A 14021-nucleotide genomic window follows, 5' to 3' on the forward strand; every position below is an offset into this window, starting at 1 on the left:
TATATATAGATTTTATAATTTTTAAATAACTTTGTCCTTACTTGCTTAACTTATAACTGGTTTGATTACATGATAGCACGAGCAAAAGTTAAAAAATCAATTAAGTGACCCTAAAGCTTTGTTTTTAAGAGTTGAAGGCGATAAGGATATCCTGTTGCTACTGCGTGCATCGAACACTTGATGCATGAAACCTTTTCGAACTTGTTACGCACCCACTATGTGGCCTCAAGGAAATAGGTACAGTAGCGCATGTGCCTTTTGTAGTGGGTTACTGGTTCAAATTACGAAGCCATTATGATAATGACATGTTATGACGCCTGCTGAAATTGGCAGCTTGTACCACGCATTAGTACTGCAATATTTCATGTTGCGTTGTAAAGCACGTGTACAGGACCTGTGTGTTTGTTAAGTATGAAAGGTAATTTCACTGCATTTCCAAGCAGAGGAAGTTCTTTCAGTGTATTTCAAAACAGATGCAAGGCCGTGTGATGGAACATTCACTTGTCATGCAAACGCACTGCGATAAATCCTCACTCTGTCTCAAGAATTTTTATTGTTTATTTGCATCATTCTCGATTTTTCAGTAGTGAATAAGATAATTTTTCGCTCACAACCAATGATGCCGACGCCGAGATTTCTGCAAATCGAGCTCTCTGATGCCATCGCATCAAAAAGAAGCTACTTTTTATTACAGCGGCTGAACGCAGGGCATGTTTTGTTTGTGTCCTGTTGTCGTTATTGCCTGTATTGTGGATGTTAATCATGTGGTGACCAAGGTGGTGACTTTCTCATTTATCGCCGTCTCATTTCTGCAGCGGGGGAGTCAGTTGTGCACCCTGCTTCAGTTGACTGTACTCATGCCCGGTCATACCATCGGCCAACGGTATTCGAGCGTGTTGTGCAGCTGTGGCAAGTTTTTATTTAAAACCGCCACTTTTTTATTATAGGTGCACCTTTCCACCTATAAAAATTATTTTTGTGGATACACGCATGTTACATGCAAGTTTTATTATATGTTTATTTTTCCCTAAGCCATAGGTCAGGAGGGTCATCAGGAGGGTCGTGGGATTTCAAAGCGACATTTGTTTTTGTCGTGGGACAGCACGCAGTTAAAATGAAATTAGGTCCGCTTAATGTAATTTGTTGTGAATGGCGTTATATTTGCGATGTGACAAAAGTATAACATCTCTCACAATGCAAGGTGTACCGATAACCACCACAGCCACCGCAGTTGCAATGATCTTCGATTTGAAACAGTGCATTTTCCGCACCCCCTAAACGTGCACCGAATTGTCTAGAAAAATTCTTAACTGCATCATAACATCAACAAACACATAGTTACCTTGACTGCATGTATCAAAAACAAAACTATTTTTGCCACATAATATGATAAAAGCGACAACACTAACACACTATGGCATCAAATAGGCTGAGAAATGCATATCTGTAAAATTTAACATGGGTCACAATGTAAATTGTAACCAGAAAGCTGGAAGTTTCTGCTCTGTGCCTACTATTCTCTCTACTGTCATTCCATGCAAGGCAAAGTTACCATTTGTGTAACAAGCAGCCATATTACGCATACCTATCTTGGTTTAGACTGAGCAGATTTATACAAAACGAGTTTCAAGTAATCAATTACATTTCAAAAACTAACATTCTGGGTAATTCAATTATGTTTACTTGCCATTGATTACCAGTTATTATTGACGTTTTTTATAAATAATCAAGTTATAACCATTATTCTACAGCACTTTTTGTCTTGAAAACCTGTAAGGGCCCTCCTCCCCTCTTTGTCAGACAATGGCCACGACAGACTGCACATGCATGCTCCTTTCCTTAAGGCCATCTTAACTGTTGCGAAAGCAATGGGAGAGTTTCTCAGCATGTTTTGCCACCTATTGGTTGTAAGAGTGCTGCAACCCTGACTTTGCATCTCCTGTGTCGCGTACACATCAGAAAACTGGTGCTCGATGTAAAACCGCGAAATTGGAATTGTCCACGCGAGGGCGATTATTCAAGAAGCTGTTATTTCATCACCACTTCAAAGTTGATGCTCAGTGTACACTAGCTGCAATATCTACACATACTGCCCCGTAAGAAGAGCTCTCCAGGACTTTTGTCCTTTCAAAGAACTTCTGAGCCACTTCCGCTGCTAAGAAACTGCCAAACACAGTCACGGGGGAACATCTCGTCCTTGTTTTGCAGCTTCATGAAATTTAGAAACATGCCATTTCAATACAGTTAAAAGTGCTATAAGTACCAAATCTGACAGCACAGTATTAGCACCTATATTTGAAAATGCAGTAGTCACTTCTTGCCCAGGTGCCTGATGCAGGTCACTGTCAATTTAAAAAAAACAAACAAAAAAGTTTCAAGTATGTCACCTTTTCAGTTGTCTCTTCTTCACTGTCTATGTCATAAAAACAGTGTCAGGAACCGACCGCCGTTTTTTCCCATCTTCTGGACAAGGTCACTGAAGGTGGCTACAGAAATTATCAAACGAAATTAAATATTAGCAGGCCACTAAAACACCAATGTGGTATGAAGACCACAAATGCATGCAAAGTACAACTACAGATATATCTATTCTACCACAAAAGTTTGGTTCTGCAGAAATAAAGCTGAGCTGTACGTGCATTCGCTTCTAGATGATGCAAGTCAATGGCTGGTGGTAAGAGTTATGCAAGTATTTAAACCTTGAGACAAGCCACATGTTGCTAGTTATAGCACAATCTTAATTAATTTACCAGGTGATCACATATGAGCTATTGGAACACACATCATCAAAACAATTAGTCGAAGCTTTTGAACGTAATTTAGTGTCTGTGCGAGCAACACCATTCCTAGGAGTGCTTATACCTTGCCCCGCAGCTGCTTTTTGAAGTTCCAGTTTATTACCATTGCAATGTATTGCAGAGAAAAAATTATCTACATATATTAAGTCGTCAAAATAATTTTGGCATTGCCATTTTTTTATAGCTTCGACACGTAGCAGTTCAAAGATCTTGTCAGTTGAAATGTTTAGGTGCAAAGATTGCATCAAGCTCAAACTAGAACAAGATAATCAGAAAATATGAGTAGCTCAGCTGATCACAAGTTCGGCATTTATGGCGTTGTTACAAGACATAGTATATACCCGCATTTTCAAACAGGCCTAACCTGCCTGAACTGCCTATATGCCGACGGATCGCACGCTTTAAATTACTCGACCAGCTGCACAATATAACATTCCACGGACTTCCTAATCAATCTTTGCGTCCACCGGCATGACTGTCACTGTGAATGAGTGCACAATTTGTCTTCTGTTTCCTACATTAAAGAATGATCACATGCTCGCTGTTTTTCCTGCTACGCACGTGTTTTGATTAAGGCCTATTGTGGTGCGTTTGTGGACTGAAAGACTGCTGAAACATTCCAATGACATTCAGAGTATACATGAAAAATGTTTTGCCTCTTTGTATTGCAGCCCGCAAGGTCATACCGTATTGCAAATCATATATTGAGTGCCCGAGACGACCACCACGTGCACACGAAAAAAGCTACGTGGGCTAATAAGCATGAACAACTTAGCAGTAGTTGCACAACCACCACCAACGGGTCAAAGAAGGCACACTGAAAATACACAAGCGATTACGTGCGCCTTATTTTGACTACGCACCGAATAACACACGTACGAGCAGCGACGTCTGCCACGCATTTGTCCTGTATTGCAAAACAGATTCCAAAACGCTACCAAAATTAACACCTCAAAAAAGACAGAACTCAGCACCAAGGAGGATGACGTCTCCTCGATAATAGCCTTCGTCGACGTGCCCTCCTTGAGTGCTCTTCCAGTATATTTCTTGGTGTTTGTGGCAGTCAGCCACACTCACCGGCTCAAAGTCCTTAATGAGCTTCACGCTCACTATAGCCCGGTAACCGTCGTCGTAAATGACGTAGGCCACCTTCGGTGCTGCCGGCATAATTAAAGGGAGCGTAAAATCTACACTGACTCCAAAAAAAAAAGACGGCAAAGACTACTACCGTGGCACGCCTGATAGGACTCATTCAAAACATCTATAACGTCAAACGTAGAGAACTGCACTTGGAATGGCTAAACTAAACAAGCTAACGACCCAGCCTGTAAATCGTTCAGTAGTTATTGCGCCAACTATTGAGTAAAAAATAAACCTGAATTTGTGTATTTTGAAATAAATGTACGCGTAAAATAATGTATTTTTGTCACTAGAGGACAGAACACGCTAGTAAGTTAAAAAAGGGTTGTTCTGTTTGATTTCTGATGATTTTGACTGTTGTAGAACAATGTAATTACAACTCATTCAACTCGAAAAGTCTGCTTAGTATTTTTAGTTTACTTGCCTGTATTCCTTCTTCAGGGTGTTTTTTACGTCTATATTTCGTGGGGGTTGATGGGTTTGTGGGGCAAACATGGTATAAGGTAGTGTTATGTTTAAGGAAATGTGTTACGATACCAGCTAGGACATTACAAAACTTGTTGTTTTCGCGGATCCAAATTGCGAACACACGCCAGATCTACCACTTAACAGGACACTGGAGGAATAAATAAAATGTACTTGATTGCATCTTTTTTTTCTTGCTTATTTTTAAAGACGTTGGTAGACGTGCGTGTTTTACACATTACCCGTAATCCTATTGATGAATATATAGGCGCAACAATATCGTGCCAATCAATTAATGAAGAAACCAGCCTATAAACCACTGGATTGCTTTTATGTGATATTCACTGAACGACACAATAAAAAAGAAAAGCGCACGGCTTGCTATAATTATCGAAACGATATTGCATTCGCATATTAGAAATGTAATTATGGAATGCTAACACTCGCAAGAACAATATAAATGTGGCGCTTTCACATTCCAAAACGATGATAAATGAGAGATGCGCCCCAGCGGAGTGCATGAGAAAATTCGACCACATAGAGTCCCTAGCCGCACACCGAAATCTAAGTACAAGGGCCTGAAGCATATTCGCTTCTACTAGAAATCCGGATTCGAACACACACTTTCGGGATCAGCAGTGAAGCAACGGGAAAGAATTGATGCTCATGCCACACGGCATGTGAGTGTCCACCTTCGGGATCGTATTAGGCTAATTTAGGACTAAGTAATGAGTTCATCTTGGTAGGAAGTGCAGCCACTATTACACAGAACATAAAACACAAGCGCTTGTGTTGTGTGTTCTGTGTAATAGTGGCTGCACTTCGTACGAAAATGGATTCATACCAACTGACCCGATACAATTGTTTATTGACTTACATTTTTAGTTCGGCGGGCTCTTCATTTTTAACGTCTCTTAAGCGCTTCTATTGTGTGTTCTGTGTAATAGTGACTGCACTTTCTACCAAGGTAGATTCATGCCAACTGGTCCGATACAATTGTTTAATAAGTAATGAGCCAGTCTTGCAATATCAGCCTACTACTTTGACAGGGACGCGAAGATCAGAGCCAACATTGCCTTTATGGGAACCACATTTGTCGCGACATAATATTTTCATCTCGAGTATTTGGGCGTACAAGTCGTCAATGCAAAAAAAAATAATAGCCCGATTTATCCCGTGAGTGTACCCCTGTGCGTAACATGTACGTCTATGCATTCAGATCGGCGAAGGAGGACCAACAGTAATACTGCAGCGATTGATGGCACCCTGCAGCATAACGAAAAATGAAAAAGTTCCATGTCGACATTGGCCAGCAATCACGTCTGCATCTTTTCAGGTTAGATTAATGCAAATATATGCATGTGCACTCAGAGCACCTATAAGCGGCTACATTTTTTTACGTCAATTCCCAGCGTGTTTGCTATCCGAGGTTATCCGAGGTGTCTACCTGTATCCAGGACCCAGAATGAAGCCAAAGATTTCTTTTGGGGTGGGGGCAGGAGTTTGAACACCCCTAGCTACTGCAGTGACCTGGATGGTAATAATGCAGGTGTGACCTGGTGTGGCTCGAGCGCGTGGAAAGCGGATATGTGAGCTTGAAGCACTGCGCTCATAGAACTGCAAACGTGGAGGAAAGACGCATATACACGATAAGTAGTGTTTAGTGATATTACTTCACCCTTTTTCCGGCTCTCTTAGTTGATTCTGCGGATAAACGTTTGGGTCAGGTTTCTGGGAAGTGCTGTTGAGACATGACAAATTTCGAGAATATGGATAGCTGCCGGTGGAAAATTCTCGTTTCGGAGCAGGCTCTTTATACAGAGGCATTCAATGATGGACTTATGAAGAAAAGTAATTTTAGGTAGCAGCCTCAGTGGGCAATAATAACAGTTATGAGCAGACCATTATTTTATGAAACTCTAACCACGGAAAGACAATCTCTCGGTCCCGTCCTTTGCTAAAAAAAGTCTGTGCAGTCATAAACTTGCAGATAACCAAAATAGTGCATTCCTTGAAGTGACTACTTTTATTACCACCTGTTAAGTGCTCTACATAGCAAAAGTACACTTTAATTGCAAGAATCTAAACACCACTGTCGACGAGAACGCCAATTTTTGTTTAGTGGGTCGCTGATCGTCACATGTTTTGCTTTAACACTGTCAGCATTCCGCCACTATGTTTATTTGTCATACGTTTACATTCCAGGCACTATACCGAGTATATTGCTACTACGGTTAATGCTGTCATTCATCCTCGTCATCCGTATCGTTACCTCCACCATCGTATTGTGGTGATCAGTTGTGCTTTGGTTAGTTAGTCATGAGTCAACTTACTGGAAAGAAACGTCGAAAGTTGTATTTAGGACCAGACACTGAATTTGTAGTACCCCGTTCGACGCAATGGTACAGCCAGCACTCGACCAGCAGTGCTTCGGCGACCGCTACGACTCGTCTCGCGGGTGTTTTGAACTCGCCACCAGACAGTTCTAACGCGTCCCAGGCATCAACAGAAGATCTATGTGTCACGAACGGCTGTTCTGTTGATACGAGTTCGATAGGAGTACGAAGAGAGGTGCCAGAAGGAAGCGACGACTCCTTTAACAGCGTGCATGGCGTAGGCGACAATGCATACCATAGCCCCGAAGAATGCCCTGACAACGAAAGCAATCATTCAGAAAATGATAGTGAAGACGGTGACACTCGACCTTTCCGAGATACAGATCAAGACCCAAGCTCTGGAACCGAAGAAGATTGTGGTGACTATCTTTGTGGCAACGGTGCTTCGGTAGATCGAGACGAAAACCCTGGAGCCGAAGGAGACATTTCTGGCGACCGTAGTTCTGTGCCCTCGTTCGACGAGTCAGAATTGCTTGCCAGATGCATCGCGGATTTTGGAACAAGGACACTTCCGGGATCAGTAACCACAATTGCAGTCGCTATCGTTCTAATATTATCGTTCATAGCGGCTCACGGACTTACCTGGTCTGCTGTGGATGACTTGTTGAAACTTCGGAAGCCTTGTTCGGTTTCGAAAAGTGCGGCCTGGCACAGTCGAATTACCTATACTGAGGAAATTGTGGCCCACGAAATGCGATTCCGTCAGCAAATACCATTATTGCTGTAGTCAGTGCGGCAAGCTGCTAGACATTTCTAGCGACTAAATCCACCTGTGACGAAGTGATTCTCTCGCAGAACGCTTGTGCCCGTGTCCCCTGTATTTTCAATTTGTTTTCCTGGAAATCCTGGGAGCTGCCGCTCCCTGCTTTGCGGTGATGCTTCAGGACACACCTGAGAATGTTTCAGGCGTGCAACTGTCACGCCGGACTTCGTCGTCCAGGAAGCGTAGCAACGCGTCGAGCGACACCGACAGTGAGGCAACCGATTTGTATTTGGACGGCTTTGAGTCATCGGATGATGACTTCACGGTCGTCATGAATCGATCTACAAAATGAAGACTGCTGCGAACGGCATCGTCGGCAAGTGTTTCCACCATTAAGACTGCACCACAGCGGTGGCCGCACACCATGCTGTTTATGCCCGAAGACCCTGCATCTAACTTGCGACTCCTCAACAGGCAAGTTCTTTTTGTGCTTCTCGAGAAACCGCACCGAATGAGATCAAAGATGTGAGGATCAATGCACGAAAGAATGTCCTTGCTGTAGACGTTATGCACCGTAGCGCACTGCAAAACCTTCGGCACATAACAGAAATCGGCAACGTGAAAGTTCGGCCAATGGTCACTACAGGTTGTAATGGCACTGTAGGCGTCATTTATGATTTGAATCTTTCCATCTCAGCTAATGACCTGCCAATACTAATAAAGCCAGCGACTGAAAGCACCCGCATCACGCACATTACCAGACTCGGCAACTCACGCTGCTTGAGGCTTGTGTTCGAGGGAGACAGTCTTCCTTCGTATGTCAAAGTTGGCCACGTTCGCCACTCAGTGCGTCCTTACATACCGAAGCCACTGCAATGCTACAAGTGCTTCAAGATGGGACACGTAAAAGGTGTCTGTGAGAACAAAGTTGTGTGTCCGCGGTGCGCTGAGTCTCACTCAAAAGACGCCTGCAGTGCCACCATGCTACGATGTCCAAACTACCACGGCGCTCATGAGGCCTCATCCAAAGATTGCCCGCGGGTGCGAAACGAGCACGTGGTACTCAGGCGTATGGTGCGGGACAATTCAACACACAGGGAAGCTGCCGCTACACTACGCCGACGACGGCGTCGTGGGCGAAGACTATCACGGAAAAACGGCTCTACCGATAGAGAGATGTCATCCTCTATAAAGAGGCTGACCCACAAACACCGAGCTCACTGAAGACGGATACTGCCAAACAGAAGAAAGGGACAGCAGTCGCACCTTCCGAACAGTGGCCCTCTCTTCCACGACGTCAACCTACTTCGGAGCTGCATCAAATCCCGCCGCCCTCGACGACCCCTCAAACCAGTGATGCGATGAATGAAGATCAAGTGATAAGCTTGCTGCAATCGCTGAAGAGTATTACACGTGTCCTACTGAGTATTATGAAGACTTCGGCTGCGCAGACCGCACTGCATGTGCTGGACATCTTGAGTCCGGTGCTTGCAGCTCTAGGGTAAAACCATGTCCAGCGAGGCACCGTCGTTTCGAGCAGGAGTCAAGAATGCATCTGTCTTTCAGTGGAACGCCAGAGGACCGAAGTCGCGCATGTCTGACTTTAGACAGTTTGTATTTGTGAGCCGCTTCCCCATTATCGTGATTTGTGAACCCAACCTGTGTGCTTCAATCAAGCTGTCAGGATATGAGTGCTTTATGCCCTCCACTCACAGAGACTGCAGCAAAGTTATTGTATTCATGCGCCATGACCTCACTTACGTTCACCACAGAGTCTCGCCTGATGAAGGGAATCAGTATGTGTGCCTTACCGCGAAGAAGGATAAGGTTGCGTTCACGATTTTCGGAGCTTACTTATCTCCATCAAGCCGCCTTGACTGCGAGCGCTTACGCGGTATTCTGACATCGACTCCAAGGCCATGGGTGATCACTGGCGACTTCAATGCCCACCATTTCCTATGGGGAAGCTCCAGGGACAACTCTAGAGGAAGAAAATTGGTGTCCTTGGCCTCGGAGTACGAACTCTGCGTTTGTAACGATGGAAGCCCTACATATTTACGCGGATCAGTCTATAGCAGCTGCCTGAACCTTACATTGGTTTCTCGCTCACTTAGCAGGAAAGTGCACTGGTTTTCGGATCTGGAAACGCGGGGCAGTGACCATATACCAACTTGTCTGTGTATAAAAGGTTTCACCAGCTCCAAGTCCTCAAGAGGCCTCAAGTACACCGATGGGCCGAAATTCAAAATGTTAATGGAAGACTGCTGTACCGACGGCTCATCATATAACCTAGAGGACTCGATAAAGGATATCTTGCAGAATACTACGCATACACATTTGACTAGTCGCAAGCGCACCGACTTCGACATCGAGCTTGAGAAACATCGAGCTTGAGAAATGTACTGTCTAGATTAGGTATCTCATTTAAATAAATTGAAACTGTACCCTCTCACGTTCTCAACAGAACTTTGCCTTTGCTCATTGGGTGTTCATGAACATTTATTCCAAATGCATCCGTGAATTTCATTGACTGATCCTGGACATTATCTAGGAAGCTGACTTGAATCCTCTTTTCTTTATCCCGGCTGCGGCAGGTTCATTTCCAATGGGGGCGGAAATGTTGCTGGCCAGTGTGCTCAGATTTGGGTGCACGTTAAAGAACCCCAGGTGGTCCAAATTTTTGGAGCCCTCCACTACGGCGTCTCTCATAATCATATGGTGTTTTCGGGACGTTAAACCCCACATATCAATCCACTTGAATCTTTTTGTTTTAATCCATGCCATAGAGCAAACGGGTGAAAAAACAACAAATCCACAACGATACTTCAGAACCACTCAGCTGGTTCAACAGTGGCACACATAAACTCTTCACAGTGGTAGTCACAGATACCATCGAAGGTTAACACAGAAGTTCACGACTGAATACACTGCAATATGCTGCACGTTGCAAAATTTGCTTGATTTCAAAAGTGCTGGCATGGTGCAGGTTCAAATGTAAAAGCGTGAAGGCAGTGTGCTTGTCATGGCAGTTGTTGTGGCATACCCAATTTTCTATGAACAAGTGCCTTGTGCTCCTGTTTGGTGGTTATCGCGTCCTTAAGCGAGGTCTATAGCACTTACTCAGTGAAATATTCATCTTGCTTCTGCTTTGTTACACTGCAGGGCGCCTAATAAACTTGACTGCAGAACCTGATGTGGAGAGGACATCAGCAGGCATCCCAAGAGACATGACCCTGGCATCTAGACTAAAGACCCCAGTCAATGGCTTGAAAGGGGTGTCACCACTGGTGAAACTCCCACACTTCGATCTCGTGTGGGGCTATACAGTGGAGTATATGCATAGTGTTCTGCTGGGCATAACAAGGCAGTTTGCTGATTATTGGTTCGACTTGTCAAAGACCAATGAGCCATACCATATGGGTGAGTGCACCATACACCTCATGGTTGAAGTTTTGCGGCTGATAATTTTAAAACAGCGCAGATTGCCCATTTTTGAATTGCTGCCAAAGTTTTGACATACATGTGTTTGCATGATGCCGTCTCATGTACATTTTGAAATTTTTTCCTATTTGAAGGTTTGCGTGCTTGAATGGGTGATACCTTTTTTTCCTCTCGAAAGCTTCTTCTGGGAAATGATGGAAATTGGTTTCAGAAAAGCCTAGCATTTGACCAATGTAGAAAATAATGTTGTGAACAATGGCGCGTAGTCTATGAATCAATCAATCTAGGTCCACGAAACCAGCCAGGGCCTCTTTCAAAGTGCCCCTTTTAGTGTTCAAATCTAAACAGCACATTGTCTTCTCAAACAAGAATACCAATGCCACCTAGCGTAATGTCTTGCTGTAACAGGAATGCTGTTTGGGGGTTTCACATGCCAGAATCACCATATGATTATCAAGCACACCATATTATTATCAAGCCTAGTTGAGTTTTCTGGAAATTTTTACTACTTGGAGCTCTTAAAAGAGCACTGACATCAAATTTACTCATGTCCAGATTTTCGCGTTAACGAGTAGCTATCGTCCGTTTAGCAGCGATTCGCGACCTAAAACGCATCTCAGGTACGAATGAATATCTGTAATATTGATTTATATATCTGCTATTGAACGAGGTTCAATGCTGTCAGGGCTACCTCGCGGCCACACCTAGGCCACTGCTTAGCTGATGTTGCTTTCACAAAAAATGGTGACGTCACGCACACTGGCATTTCGTCTGCTAGGAGCGCACGTGCAGTCAGTCCAGCTGTGTGTCTGATTAGGTAGACTAAAGCCTCTCCATGCATTTTCGGCCGGCCAGCTTAAGCAGCACCTAGTCGTTCTTCCCCTCTTCCTTGAGCTCCGGCTCTCAGAAGGAGCCTCATACTGCCAGTGTAACCCACCTTATTCGCCAACACAGGATTTACCCTGCAGCAGCTCAGCGCAAAGTGAAGCGAGCAAATGTGGCTATTCTTAGGCGTCCAGTCTCTCTGTCCATCAGCGCATGAACCCACTGGCTAATATAAGGTTCGTGGCTCGGAAAGGCATGAAACTCCACGCTACTTCCGCTTTTTCCACGCCTCGACATGCAGGTTGTCACTGCGCAGTGGTTCCTCGACATTCTGGCACGTATTGTCACTTTGAATGATAGTACTCATGCTGTGGAACACATGCCAAATCAGTCGATGCGACACGACAAATTGCACGCACGCTTCAACACAGCAAGGAGAGCCACTAGTGATCAGCACTTGATAAACAATGCCCAAGGGCAACTGCCGACGGCATTAGCCCATCTAACTACAAAACAGCTTGTCTGCCTTGCTGAATAACATGCACGGCCTGTGACAGCACGGGAGCATTCACGTAGCAACGGATGAGAACAGCCGTACGTGTTCGCACTTGACAAAACAGCCGGCAATGCAGTAGCTCTGGCCTTCGGAGATCACGGGCTTCGTAGGAACACTACAATAAAGTTGTTTCCATCCATCGTATTAACACTTCGCCAACGCACTGGGGTTTCATGCATGTGCATCCCGTCCCGTGAACTGTGTGAAAGCATTTATTTCATCGTCGACCATGCCCTTCACGACAAGCAAAACTCGACAGCAAGAACACTTTCAGCTTTGACAACACCACGCTGGGCATTGCAATCTAGAAAATGCAGTACGTCCAACAACTATAATCCGCACTTCACACTGAGAAACTTTATGGCGCACACTCTCAGATGAAGCTCCGGCATGGTGGACGGTCTCGCTAGCTCCAACCACCAGGTTCAACTGGGCATCGAGCAATCACATGAAGCAGCGACGACACAAGGCCTCCGGTCCTCCTAGGGGGCGGCCTAGGCTATGGCCACGATCTCATCGGAGTTTTCCACCACCTACACACATCGCAGGCCGCTACCATCTCGCAATGTTTACCTTTTGCAGCCGCAGCGCCCATGGCGCCCCCTGTAAATAAAGTACTTGTAATATGTGTTTAGTTAAGAAACCTAGGCTTATTGACTCGTTAAACACCTGCTTAGTAAAGGTTTTGTATGTTTAACGCATTACACATGAATGATTCACACATTCAATTAGCTTTAGATAATAATTTTTAAATTGACGTCACTTCCGTGTGGTGCAGGAGCCACTTCTGTGTGGTGATGGCTGCTGCGCCGCGCAGCACAGGAGACGCTGCCATTTTTTTCTTCACGCTACCAAAAATTGTATTTTGGCTTCCGTAGTGCGGCTGTCAGGTTGGCTTGACTTATGGCTTGTAAACATCCGGTCGCGCAAAAATGCAAATGGCAGCTAAGCATTCTGCGATGATCCCGTTGATTCTCATCGACGCAGTAACAAACTGGACCTAACTACTGCGGAGAGCATGTACATAAAAAGCTTTTTTGAACTTCACTAAGTTTTCCAGCTGTATAATGTTCAGCAGCAGGCCGTGACGGCATACGTTAACTGCCGTACATAAGCATACATAATTGCCAAAAGAACGCGACCAGTACTCCCAACTTCGAGGAGACCAACAGAGCAAAAAAACACATAAAAATACAATTCATCTATGTTATTCTAGATTAACGACGAAAACATGAAGCGCAGATCTGCGAGATGTTGGCTTATTTTCGTTCAATACACAGGGTAATGGTAGAGATATTCTCGTCTGGGACTCGTAACTAGTGTGTCGTGTTGTTTAGATTTTTTTCACGAGCCGTAAGTGTTACATTTAGTCAAGAAGTTCGGCATCTGTCAAGTCAACTAGGTCATCCTCCAATACGACTCCTTGAACCGCGTTCATCGAACGGTCAGCGGAAACAGTGATGGAGCATCACAAAAAGTCTTCAAACTGGATAGTTTATCGCATTGTTCCTTGTCTCAAACTTCAACGAGAAGTTCACCGCTGGCCATTTTTGTAGCTTTGTACCCTGTTGCAAGTGTGTCCATTAGGCACCTTCAAACTAAGGATGGTGAAAGTTTTCAGACAGGCTTTGCTGGTGTGTCACTGTGGATAACGTGGTAGCGTGGAAAGTTGTTTTTGTTTAGTTGAAATAGCTGAA

At 44.4% G+C, this 14021-nt stretch overlaps 1 long non-coding RNA gene across 1 annotated transcript in view; it reads right to left on the minus strand.

Moving 5' to 3' along the window:
* Positions 1–2412: 2412 nt before the first annotated feature.
* LOC142785215 (uncharacterized) overlaps positions 2413–14021 on the minus strand; it is a 28768-nt gene continuing 17159 nt past the window's right edge. Inside the window, exon 2 of the long non-coding RNA XR_012888871.1 lies at positions 2413–2486. This is a non-coding gene — a long non-coding RNA (uncharacterized LOC142785215). The remainder of the gene's footprint in view (positions 2487–14021) is intronic.

The sequence above is a fragment of the Rhipicephalus microplus genome, unplaced genomic scaffold, assembly GCF_043290135.1.
Source record: "Rhipicephalus microplus isolate Deutch F79 unplaced genomic scaffold, USDA_Rmic scaffold_19, whole genome shotgun sequence".
Classification (NCBI taxonomy): domain Eukaryota; kingdom Metazoa; phylum Arthropoda; class Arachnida; order Ixodida; family Ixodidae; genus Rhipicephalus; species Rhipicephalus microplus.